The sequence below is a fragment of the Protopterus annectens genome, chromosome 5.part0 (assembly GCF_019279795.1).
Source record: "Protopterus annectens isolate FY-2018-M chromosome 5.part0, PAN1.0, whole genome shotgun sequence".
Taxonomy (NCBI): Eukaryota; Metazoa; Chordata; order Ceratodontiformes; family Protopteridae; genus Protopterus; species Protopterus annectens.
Window position 1 is genome coordinate 54,569,247 of NC_056735.1, and position 13,088 is coordinate 54,582,334.

Consider the following 13,088-nt stretch of genomic DNA (forward strand, 5'->3'; position numbering starts at 1 on the left):
AACACATGTATGTTTTGTGTGCAAGGGGCCTATCATTTGAAAATAGCCCAAAGTTAATCTTTATCTGCCACTAGCCAAATGTATTTTATTTGAATGTGGGTTTCAATGCTGTTTAAATGAATGTGAGCTTCAAGGGCAGAGAAGTTTTAATGCTAATTTTGTTTTCATTGTGAGACTGCATTGCTTTGTTTAGCAGATGTCTTAGTGTTTGTGGTGTAAAATGCAAAATAAAACTTTCAAATAAAGTCCAAATCATTGCAGAAGTAAAGCAGTATGCAGGTTAGTGTTTATGGTAAATTGGGTGTCATAGCCAAGTAATGGTTCATTGGAATGGCTGCAGGGGGGAGGCTCCATTCGACCATGATTTTGTGAGGGGGAAGGGCGGCAAACTCAGACAGCCCTGACTGAACTATACCTCTCAACTGTCCAGATTTTTACAGAACGAATAGATTTTTGTTTCTTATTTTTGGTTTGTTCCTCATAAAATTTGTGTTTTTCTGGCAATTTAGGAATTAAATCATTAAAATAATGACAGACACTGAGTTTCAGACTTCATAACCTTCAGAAAAATGCATGCTAAAGCAAGACCTGATATTCTATCAACTGTCTCAGTTTATACAAGAGCAATTTTTAGTACTGTTTATAGGTTCCCCCAATATATTTGGCATTGTCCAGATTTCCTGCATTAACAGGTTGAGAGGTATGTGCAAATAAATTGCTTTATAGAATTAGGCATATCCAAACCTCTCAACTGTCCCTGATTTTGGCTCAAAATGTTGCTCTTCCCCTAATAATCCCTTCACAAAATGGCAATCTTAGAAGAAACGTGGAGGGTTTACAATTAATAAATAACTGTAATAATCAGAGTGATAGATTACTTTTATTTCAGAAATGCATGTAGATTATTTTATTTTGTCAGCTGCTCAAGTTAGCAGTACTAATATTAAAAAAGTGTCCCTTCTTTGACAAGTTCCCAGCTGTATTGTGTAACTGGATAACGTATAAGCCTTGGTGTAATAAAGGACAGGATTACATTATTTTAAGAAGCTCATTACATTTGTTGGAGACTTGCAGTCATCTTTGCAGGCTTTACCAGTAAACTAAACAGAATGCCTATCTATCATGTGTGGTCCATAACCTGTGCAGTAATCCTTTAAGCAATGTATCTTGAGCTTGTTTCCTGTTTGCTTTTCATTTTTTACTTTGATCATGTTTTCCCCATGAAATAAGTAGATAGTTGTTGTCAGGCAGCATGTCTTTTTAGGATGAGAAACATTTTTTACAAGTGGGGGTATCACAAAGATTGTTACTTTCAGCATGTTACTTGGTGCTTTAATAAAGCTGAATATAAATTATAATTAGAACTGCAGTGCAAGGAGAAGTGGTTTGAGCTGAGTGCTGCTTGTTTTTCTTATACTTGATTTTTGACTGGCATTCCAGTAATGTATTTAAAAAGTAATTTATTTTTTCATGCCTCACAACCTTTTTGTTTCTTTCTAGATATTAAGTAAGCTGCCATGCAGCCAATGCATTGAAATATTTTTTTTCTTCTACACTTCATTTTGTCTTGATTGGACTCTCATAATGACGGTTTGGCACTCAGGGCAGCGTATTTAATTAAAGTTACAGTTTTTGTGGTTTTGAGCATACCTCCTCCCCTTTCTAGTTGGCCCCACCCCTTCCCATTGACCCACCCATTTAGCTGTCTTCTGCAGCCCCCATTTGATTTGAAGTCACCAGCCGCCACTAGTACCCTGTCTAGAAAAGGAATCAGAACCACCAGAAAATATGCTGAAAGGAGGATGAGAATTAGTAGCTTTAAAATTAATTTTCCCTGAGATGTTCTCTATCCATGCACTAGATAAGGATCAAAGGGCTTTTCAGTATAGCATTCAGCAAATCGCTGAGCATCTGGTAGGAAGATCCGAAATGTGTTTCCTTTATGGCATATCATCCATGTGGAGTGATACAGAAAAGTGACATGATGGCCTTCATCAAAAGAAAAGAACTCAGAGCCTGTGACATGCAGTTAAATGTTTTATTAACAAACATTTAAACCAGCTGGGGTAGAAAAGCCACAATAATATATTTCACCAGTTCTGACCTTTATACTCAAAATGTCAAAGCAACTTGTAATATAAACACCAGTGAAATGGAGTGTTGCTGAATGGGAGAAAACTGACAAAGACAGTGCATACACAAAGACAAAATTAAAAATGTTTGGTAATTAAAACAAATGAGTGCCTTGACAGTATGGTAACAAAAAAGCGCAATACTCAGCAAGCCATGACCATGAAATAAACATAACAGGCTCTGCTATCAATGGACCCAGGAGATGAATGCAATAAGATGTTTTTATCCCTTAATATAATGAGCATTAGCTAGGCAATAAAAACACACAAGGAAAAAATCAGAATAAGGGGTGCTGTCGTCTACATCAGATACTCCAAATGACTGCACAGTTTCAACAGGATTGTGTTCAGGAATCATGCACATCTTATATGGCTGGCTAGATGAATACCAATAACCTGAAATCCAGCAATCAAGAAATATATTTCAAAGTATCACTATCAGTCCAGTAACTATGGTGTACATTTCTGCAGCTAATGGAACATGATTGCAGGGTATACCTGTCAACTCTCCAGATTTTCACAGAAAGTCCAGATTTTTTCCTCATAAAATTTGCAGTTTTCTGGCAAATTGTTGAGGCTTGAAGTCAATAAATAGTGTCAGACACTGAGTTTCACAATTCGTACCCTTCAGAAAATGCATGCTTATACAAAGCTTGTTATTCTATCAACTTTCTAAGTTTGAGCAATATTAAAAATTGCCGACGTTTTTGATTCTTTGTCCTTCCTCATTATTTTTGGTTTTGTCCGTAATTCTTGTGCTAAGAAGTTGAGAGGTATGAGATAAACTCCTTGGTCCCACCATGTGGTGGACAACATGTCCAATCCCCCACCCTATAATTACTCTGAGAGTCCTAGATTATGGAGAAAGAGAAACAGTCAATATTCTGTATACAGGACTATTTCCATGTACCTTTGACTGCACAGACTCAACAAACAGTACTCTCCAAAAGAGGTAATTGATGTATTGGTTATAAAAAAATGAAATACATGAACAAGAATATAAATCTGTCTAGTTCCAATCTCACCACCACAAGTGCTGAGGAAAAAAATAAAAACAAATAAAGGCTTGTTGCTTTGGAACACTGCCAGGGTCTTGTCATTTTTGGAAATTATTGCAACTGAGCTCATCAACGAAGTTCTAAGACCACTAGCTTCTCATTTTTTTTAAATTTTTTAAGAGCCCTTCTTCATGAAAAGTAAGACAGTTTATGCAAATGACTTCTTTTCAGAGGATGCAAATAATTGGGTTTCTGTAATGGAGATTTTAAACAGTACAGTGTTTTGTAAGTCAGAGTCTATAAAAGGTTCACATCTCACCAATGTTGTATTTGGCTTCTACAGGAAAAGCACTTTGTACCATTCAGTAGAAAGAAAAAAACTCAGAAAGGGTTTATCAAACCCACTGTTGATCAATAATTATAAAAACATGTAAGTCTACCTGTGCAAAATATACAAATATGCAATTGAGGGATCATTCCAAGTTGTTAAAAAAAGAACAGTATCTGAATTATTCTTCAATGTACTTTTTTTAGAAATTGTCATTATTGAAATGTCATGAGAATAAAATTAGAAACATATTGAAGGAATACAGCTTCATCCAATCAAATGATTTAATTATGTGTAAACCCACATGATGCTATTAATTTCCAATACCTAGGGCTACAGTCTCATGATCCGGACTGCTGAGCAGGCTCAAAGTTAGAATGTGAGGGGTGAATGGCATTAACAGCATGTTGGAAATGTGCTGCTCCTGCCAAAGGTTTTGACCAACCTTTGCCACACCCAAGTGCGCTTTATACTGAACAGCTACTGAGCCCAGTTATTGACTACTGATTGCCAGGATTTAACCTGTCTTGGTCTTAGCCAACTGTCTTCTAGGGCTATCTTGCCAACAGTAACTTAATCTAGGGCAAGATACTTTTGAGCACACACTCTCGCACGCGCACACACACACACACACACACACACACACACATACACACAAACACAAGTGCAGACACAAACACACACACACACATGCATGTGCATGCACACAAATAACCTCACATATGCACAAACATACTCTAACACACACACACACACACACACACACACACACACACATTGTTACCCAAGTGGGACTAATACAATGTTTCCCCCCCAGTGCCATCACCTTCTTCCTGCCTTTATTGCACATACGACTACCAGCTAGACAATTCTAGAACACTAATTATACAATATCTGGTCATTGTTATTCAAAAATGTGCACGTTGTTTGGACAGCCCAACCAGTATGTTTGTTGTAAACCAAGCATATACCAAAAGAAAAAAAAAATCTATTGCTTAATTACCATTGAGGGGCCAGACTTTTCTATAGGCAGATGCTTACAGGATAGCAAAATAAGAGAAAAATCAGGTACATTCTGCAAAAATAAATTATCAGAAATGCACCTGATTTTCCTTGTATTTAGGCTGTCCCTTGTAAAAATCTCATTTAAAAAACACAACAGTGGAGATTCTCTATTCTCCATTGCTTCCCCTTCACTATACTGATGTAGTGTGTGATCATGGGAATGTAAGTCCCATACGCATGCACAGTACATCAGCAAAAAAGGAAGAACGTGGAGGAAGACCACAGTGCCATTATGCAATGACATTATTTAACAAAGGTAAGCAATTTCTTTCTTAAATAATGTCATTGCATAATAAAAATAACCCACTCCTGAGTGTGGGTAACGCTGAATTTTCCCATACCCAGTCATGGATTATTGCCTCAGAACACAGTTAACAGCCAGTAATAAAATAAGCCAACCTTAACATAATTTTTAGTAGCTATACTGAATCCCAGTAGTTGGTAAGTCACATACACTTTCACTAATAAATAAATTACCAGCCACAACTGCTAACGCTGAGTAATGAGAATCTATACTTAAAATAATTACAACTAGGCAATAAGATCTGAAAATTAAATGTACATTCAAATACAGAACTGAACAGCTCAAATAGATAAAAAGGTTAATAAGACTGGTGGTTGTCAAAAAACCTCTAGCAGTTGTCTGTTTTATCCTCCTATTGTAATTATCTGAAGACCTACTGCAACCTACCCACCTCTCTCTGACTTTTAAGGATTATTAACATTTAAAGAAAACTCAGACAATTACAGACATAACATCTTAATTTGAAACATCCACTGCACTCTTCAGAAGTAAAGTGAAGATTGAATGAATTTCAATCAGTTACTATATGAAATTAGAAGAGTCCCAGTACTTGCAAAATGTCAACAGGAGGTGCCCTGGAATGAGGTTCCACTGGAAAATGTATAGCTAATGCAACACTTTCAAAATATGTCCATTTCAATGGACCAAGGCTCTTTGCTTCCTTTTTGTTTTAAGTTTCAAATATAAGCATCCTGTTTACACACTCATCTCTGCAGGAAGTTACAGTTCATTCATGGCAACAATCACTGAAAGAACACAGCAGGTTTAGAAAAAAAAACATCTGCTAGAAATCAGTTACAAACTCTAATACGGTAAAAAAAAGCTACATAATTATTACATAATTTGCACATTTTGTATCTGAAACAAAATTATGTTTACCTCAAACTATTTCACACCTCCTTTATTTACTCCATTTCTAGGCCTTAAGTGAGCTTTCCTGAGATACTGTCAAAACTGATGCCTGAGAGCTGAAAAGGAATCTTTGATTACATTACCCAGTTTCTTGTTTAGAGAACCATCTGCATCTTTTGTAACATGATAAAATACATCTCTGCCTGAAAGTCATTTACCATAAAACTTAACTCTGTTTATCAGCTCATATGTAAATACTAGGTTAAATGCCCTGAAGGGACATTTGTAGCTAGTCAACAGCCCAAGATCAGAATCAAACCATGTACCTATGATATGAAGACCTTAACTATTATCCAATACCCTCCCCAATATGATATAATATGTCATACTGTTCTTTCTAGTTTGCTGAGCAACTCCTAAATATGTTGAATATGTTCTTCTAGTACTATATTTTCAGATTTGTGTGGAGGATAGATTCATCTACTGAAAGACTAATCTTGTCAATGTTGCTGTGTTTTATTAAACTACTGGAAGCTCTTCTTGGCCTGCATTTTTCATTCCTGGGCTATCTTGCTGGTGGTGGAATTTTGTTGGATTTGGTCTTTGTTATTGTGGTTATCATGTGAAACACCAATGTGGAAGACATGACAATTCATTGTCAGTGCTGGTTTTTCATACTAAACTGGAGATATTACTGGTTGTTTGTTAATAATTATGAAAATAAGCAATACTTGAATATATACTTAATAATTAAAAAAAGTGACTTACAAACTGCTGCACAATATTAGGTGCAACTTTAGATGTTGTTGAAGAAAAATGTCTGATATTTGCACTGTAAGTTGCATATCTTGAGAGATATCTAGTATTATTTATTTTGCTAATTATACAATTAAGCATAGATTTTCATATTCTGTAAATATTTCAATAAACATGAACTTATAGAGGAATTTCCTGTCTAGGTTGTACAGTTCTTACAACATGAAATTTTATGAAAGTTTAGAAAAATATGATTTGGGGGCTGTGTGTATTATAATATAGTGGGTGACCTACTTGAGCCACTCACCATACAGCCAAACACCTTGGTCATGTGCGGTTTCAACTATCCTTCCATTGACTGGAGTCATATATGGGTGCAAACACACTCGCCCTAAGATTCATGGACATGGTTTATACAAATGCTCTGGAAGAGACAGTCTGCACTGCCACAAGGGGCTTGAATGTCCTAGACGTAGTACTCACCAGCATAGGGCTTCTCTGCACTATCCCCTGTGTGTTGCCATCCTTGGTAAGATGTGATCATAAATCAGTCTCGCTGGAACGATCACACCTGATCCCCTCCCAGGAGCAAAAAGGATGAAATATTTCATTTCTCCTAAGCAAACTATAGCCTCCTAAGTGATGGCATAAATAGTTTTAACCGCCCTGTTACCATTGTAAAAAATGACTCCCATACATAGGTGTACACACATGTCCTGTATAAACACCTATACAAATGTATAGACTCAACTGTACCTGAATGGATAAAAACAAGGTCCTTACAAAAAAAACAAACCACCCTAGTAGACATCTAGCATAAATAGGTTATACAACAAGTTGAAGAAATGAATGTCCAAGAACTATAGGGAACTGACTCAGCAGAGGAAGGACACCCTCCACAGCTTGAGCAAGCAAATTAGATATTTTGTAAAGTCCTTTAAAGCCAGTTACAAAGCTAAACCAGCATCTCTAGCTAAGGATAATCGCAAGGCATTCTTTAGCTATGTCAGAAATCTAAAAGGGAAGGACCAGCTTTGTGCCAAACTAGTAGTGGACAGAACCACTCATACTGACCCTGAGGACATTGCCAATCTGCTAGCAGACAGATTTGGCACAAACTTCACCACCTTGTCCCCACTAGACATACCCCAAACCATACTTGTCACCAGTCTTCTCCCTAGCATCTCCAACTAGCAGGTCATAACCACACTCACCATGGTCAAAAACACAGTCTTTGTGGGACTGGATAACATCCTAGGCTGTCTACTAAATGGTCTAAAACAGGGCCTAGTGCAAGCACTTGGCACTCTCTTCAACTACAGTCTAAGTATTGGCTTTGTCCCAGCAGCGTGGAAAACAGCAACAGTAATTCCCTTGCACAAAGGGGGTCCATCAACCAACCCTGGGAACTATAGACTCATAAGCCTAACCAGCCTTATCTGCAAGGCCATGGAGAGAATCATCATGGACCTTATCAACAAAGACATAGGTGACCTTCAAACTCTTGATGTGACCCAGTTTGGCTTTGTTAAGGGTAGATCATTCTTATTAAACCTGGTGGACTTCTTAAGAATGTTGAAAACCAAAAGCTGTACCAAAAAAGTCCACCAAATAACTCACACCGTTGAGAAGAAAAAAACCTTTATATAACACGCAAAGCTTTCAGGTTATACACCCTTCCTCAATGCTTAATACAGGTTAAATCACAAACAATGACTTAAATAAGAACCCAATACTATCACATGACTTGCAGCCCAAAAGTCATATGATCAAGAAAATGAATAAAAACATATAAACATTAAAACATTTAGAATTAAATACTCTAAATGAATAATACATGATTAAATTAATTAATTGTTTTTTTTTAATTTGGTGTGACTCTTATTGCCTTGTTTCAGCTGTTTTCTGCACGATTTATTACGTACATTGTACTATGTTTTACCCCATCAAATGTATATGTATTTCCCCTGTACTTGTTACTTTTCTCATGTTGAACCCCATGTAATGTCTATGTATATCCTCATTCTCTGTTAAATATGTATGTGGAGCTTTTCTCCCCAGGACTCCATTGAAAACGGGTTCTTGAGCCCAATGGACTATTCTGGTTAAACAAATGCAAATAAATAAATAAATAAATAAATAAATAAAATATATGTATTATGAGCAATATATATCTAGACATATACAAAATATATATATCATATAAAATAAAGCATATTTTAGGTTTTATTATTTCAACTTAGTGCGTTGTATTCTAATTAAAATAGGTTTTAGAGAAATAGCAGAGTTTAGACCAGGGAGACTATCAGCCGATAGTCTAATATGGATCATTAGACTATCGGCTGATAGTCTCCCTGGTCTGAACCCTGCCATAATGTAAATGTTGCACATCTGCAAGTAAAATGGGACAATATTCACTCACGCTAGGGATCTTAACCTAGCCTGCGACATTAACAGGATACTCTGGAGAGATAGATATCTCTCCAGAGATTGCCTCTCCTCTGGAACAAACTCCCAATTTACGTAAAACACAGCTCTTCAATTACCCTATTTAAGTGTAACTTAGACAACTGAATGGGAGACCATAAATTTACCCCAGGGCTATCACCTATGTCCTTCTTGAATAAGGGCAGTTAGTGATGATCATAGACTTGCTCTGCAAATATTGACCATACAGCTTGGCCAATAAAGGAACAAGGGTATAACATGGCTAGGTTTATAAAAGCCCTAGGGCCAATAGCCTAGTAACCTCCTAAGAACCTATGAACCTATTATACTCTTTATGGAAAGACTATAAATGCACTGACTATTGTCACTATAAAGAATACTTCTTACTAATAACAATGCTATTTGTAGAGTTTTAATAGTTTTTATTGTTAACAAAATATTTTCATTTATCTTATGCTTTTTAAGTTTATTTTTCAGAGAATGCCCTGGAATACAAAGATGTGTTTACGCTGCTAGAGGTGTGACATTCCACACCACATAGGTATTAGTAAACAGTCTGAGTTTCTACTTCATGTTTGGCAGCTTCACCACATAACTAGAATTGCTTACTTTCCCTACAACAGTGTGGCAGCAACTTACTTTGATGAACAGGAGTAAATGTCATTATCTTTTCCACAACTGTATATGACAGCTTCATAAGCATAGTCCTGGAATTTAGAAAATGCTGCATACCACACTTCCTATTGGAATAACATTTTCCCTGTTACATATCAAAACTGAGCCTTATCAACATGTGGTCATAAACTAAGTCATATGGTGAAAAAAATGGGAACTTTTGGGATACCTCTCTGCATATAAAGAGGAAATATACTAAGTACTCATATGACTCAAATTGAAGCAGGTCTGTGAATGGTCTCATCTTGGTCTTATCAGTAAAGTTAGAAGCTTCTACCAAACCATTTATTTGAGGATGGTAGGGGATAGCTTCTAATGAAGCTACCTTGCAACACTTCCACAAATAAGTCAGACGGTCTAACATGAGGTTAACATATATTTCTCCCTAGTCCTCAGGGAAACTCAATCCTACTGAAAATTTCCAACAGGCCATTTGTCACTTTTCTACCTCAGGTTATCTAGTAACATTGTCCTTCTGTGGAGATTGAGGTACTAAAGAGACCACACAATATACATGTCTATCTTCTGAAATTGTTCCTGAATAGCATCAAAGCAACATTAGATTTGTTTTCTACCTTTTCTGATTGTTGCACTGTTTATACAGCTCACTTTACTCTGTCATATATTTTCCAATCTGTCCAATAGAAATCCTGTGTAAGTCTCCTTTGTGCAGAATTCTTATCCAGATGCCTGAAGAAGGAGTATCATGACTTATGGCCTGAAGTTCTCCATAGTAGATCCTTGGGACTACCAACTGTTACATAATGTTTCCTATTGTCTCCCTAAAGGATTCCATTCTCTGCAAAAGGAGGAGGGTGCTTACCCCACCGCAGTAACCAGAACTGGGAAACCAAGCAAGAAAGTGCATGGAAATTTGAGCAAACTCATTCACTCTTGCTACCGCATCCAGGGCAGCTGATATGCCAGCATTAAGGACCCAGGGTGCTGTTGAGAGGTGGGCTACTGGTTGAAGGAAATTCATTACACCGAAGTTGGAAACCCGTATCACTGCATGGAATGTTGAACTGACCACCACAATGGCCAAAAGGAAATAATTGTCAAGGAACTCATCAAATTCAAAATCTCGATCACTGCAGTGTCGAAGTTACAACTCACTGGATCTGCAACATTAACTGTCCAACCAACAGCCAATGAAATTATGATGCTGTACTACTCTGGGAGTGAGAAGTGATAGGCTGGAATTGGGTTTATGGTGGGTAGCCAGACTGCAAGAAGCATAATCGCTTTCCAACCAATATCTGTCTGCCTGGCAGTGCTCACCATCGATGGTACCATCAAGACCCACATTCTGTCCATCTACGCGTCTGGACCCAGCCAAGGATAAGTTCTACAACCAGCTTCAATACATCCTGGATTCAATCCCAAGGACTGAGATAATCATCTTGGTGGGAGACTTCAATGCCCACATCAATGAGGAATGGTCCAGTTAGGAAGGAAATATGGGTAGATTTGGCCATGGGAACATGAATGATCATGGCCTGCACCGTCTGTCCTTTGCTATATCAAACAATTTCATTGTGGTAAATAGCCATTTCCAGCATCCCTGTAAACACCAGCTCACATGGCGAAACCCATCCAGTGAGGACTCGGCCATATTAGACTATATCCCAGAGAACTGTCACTTCCAATCATCACTCAAGGATATCTGTGCTATGCGAGGACCTGACTGTGGCTCTGATCATTACCTCATCCATGCTGTTGTGCAGCTTCACTTAGTGTGCAAAGTGCAAGTCATCTCGACCAGCCAGGCTGGACTGGAAGCAACTGATGGCCCCTACCCACAAACAAGAATTCCAGATAGCACTGTCAAATTGGTTTGAAGCACTGGCCCAAATGGAGAACATGTATGAGACAGAAAAGCAGATATCAGACTCCCTCATGGAATGCGCCACATTGCTATGCCCACCAATCTGCCTCCAAACCCAGCCATGGATCTCATTGTGAGAAATAGATGATCTCATTGCCCAATGGAAGCAGGCAAAGCTGGTCAACTATGAATGATACTGGCACCTCGGTCAAGAAGTTCTCCAGAAGCTGAAAGCAAAAAGGGAAGTATATTGGAGCCAGATAGCAGCTGACCTTGAGGAGGCAGCATCCAGACACTAGTACCGCACCCTGTACAGTACCCTCAAGCAATTGACTGGTAAGACCAAACCCACCAGCAACATCATCAAAAAAGCAGAGAGGACATTTGTGTGCTCCCCTTGTGAATGCCTGAAATGTTGGAGGGAATTCTTTCAAGAGGTTTACAACCTTGACCCACCTCATGGACCAATGATCGATCTGCCACGCATCGATCTCCCTGAAGCCTCAATGACTGATGCACAGCCAACATCTGAAGAGATGAAGTCAGCTATCAGAACACTGAGAAGTGGCAAGGTACCAGAAGTAGATTAGATCACTGTGGAAGCAATTAAGGCTGGAGACGATACTGTGCTCCACCAACTCCATGCACTGATCGAGCTGCTATGGGTTATGGAACAGATACCATTCACAAGGAAGAAGGCCATCATCATACCCATCCACAGGAAAGGGGAATAACAGGAAATGCAAGAACTACTGTGGCATCAACCTGCTCTACATCATCGGCAAAGTCTTTATGAAGATCATACAATCCAGGCTGCAGAAACTCCATGAGTAAACCAGCAGGGAAGAACAGGCTGGATTCAGACCAAACATAGGATGCTGTAATCAAATCTTCACCATCCTTCTGCTACTGGAGAAAGAATCTGGTGTGGACAATGTACAGTTATTGTCTTTATCAATTTTAATTCCACATTTGACTGTATCCACTGGCCTGCCCTATGGAAGACATTGGAGACTGAGCACATGCCGAAGAAAATCATTAGACTCCTTCAAACATCATATAATGGTTCATCCAGCCAGAATCATATTCAGAACTGGGGTCCATCAAGGGTATGTGGTCTCTCCACTGCTGTTCAACATAGTGGTGAATGCCATCATGAAGAGAGCATTTGAGGACAGGACCGGAGTCCAGTATTCTGAAGCCCATTCTGTGACTGACCTGATGTTTACCAATGACAGCACCATTTTTGCATACAGTGATGGTGAGGCCACAGATATCCTCTGCGACATCACCTGCATCGCCTAATCATATGGCCTATGGATAAACATGGACCAGACCAAAGTGATAGCAACTGGTGGATTACAGGCTGCCATCCACCTTGGGGGAGTTCCAAATGAACAAATGCAAGAATTCAAGTATCTGGATTCACTGGTCCAGGAGAAGAAGATGTTATCAACAGCTGAAGTCCATAGTAGGATTGGACAAGCCACCTCATCATTTTCCTCACTCAAGTGGTGTCTATATAAAAGGACAAACATCTCTATTACCACCAAGATTTGCCTTTTCTAGGCACTGATCTTGCTAATTCTTCTTTATGAATCAGAAACGTAGATCCTTCTCAAGCCAGACCTGAACAAGGTTGAGGTTTTCCAAATATGATGCCCTGCACCAAATCTTGGGAATCTCACTTTATGACTGCAGT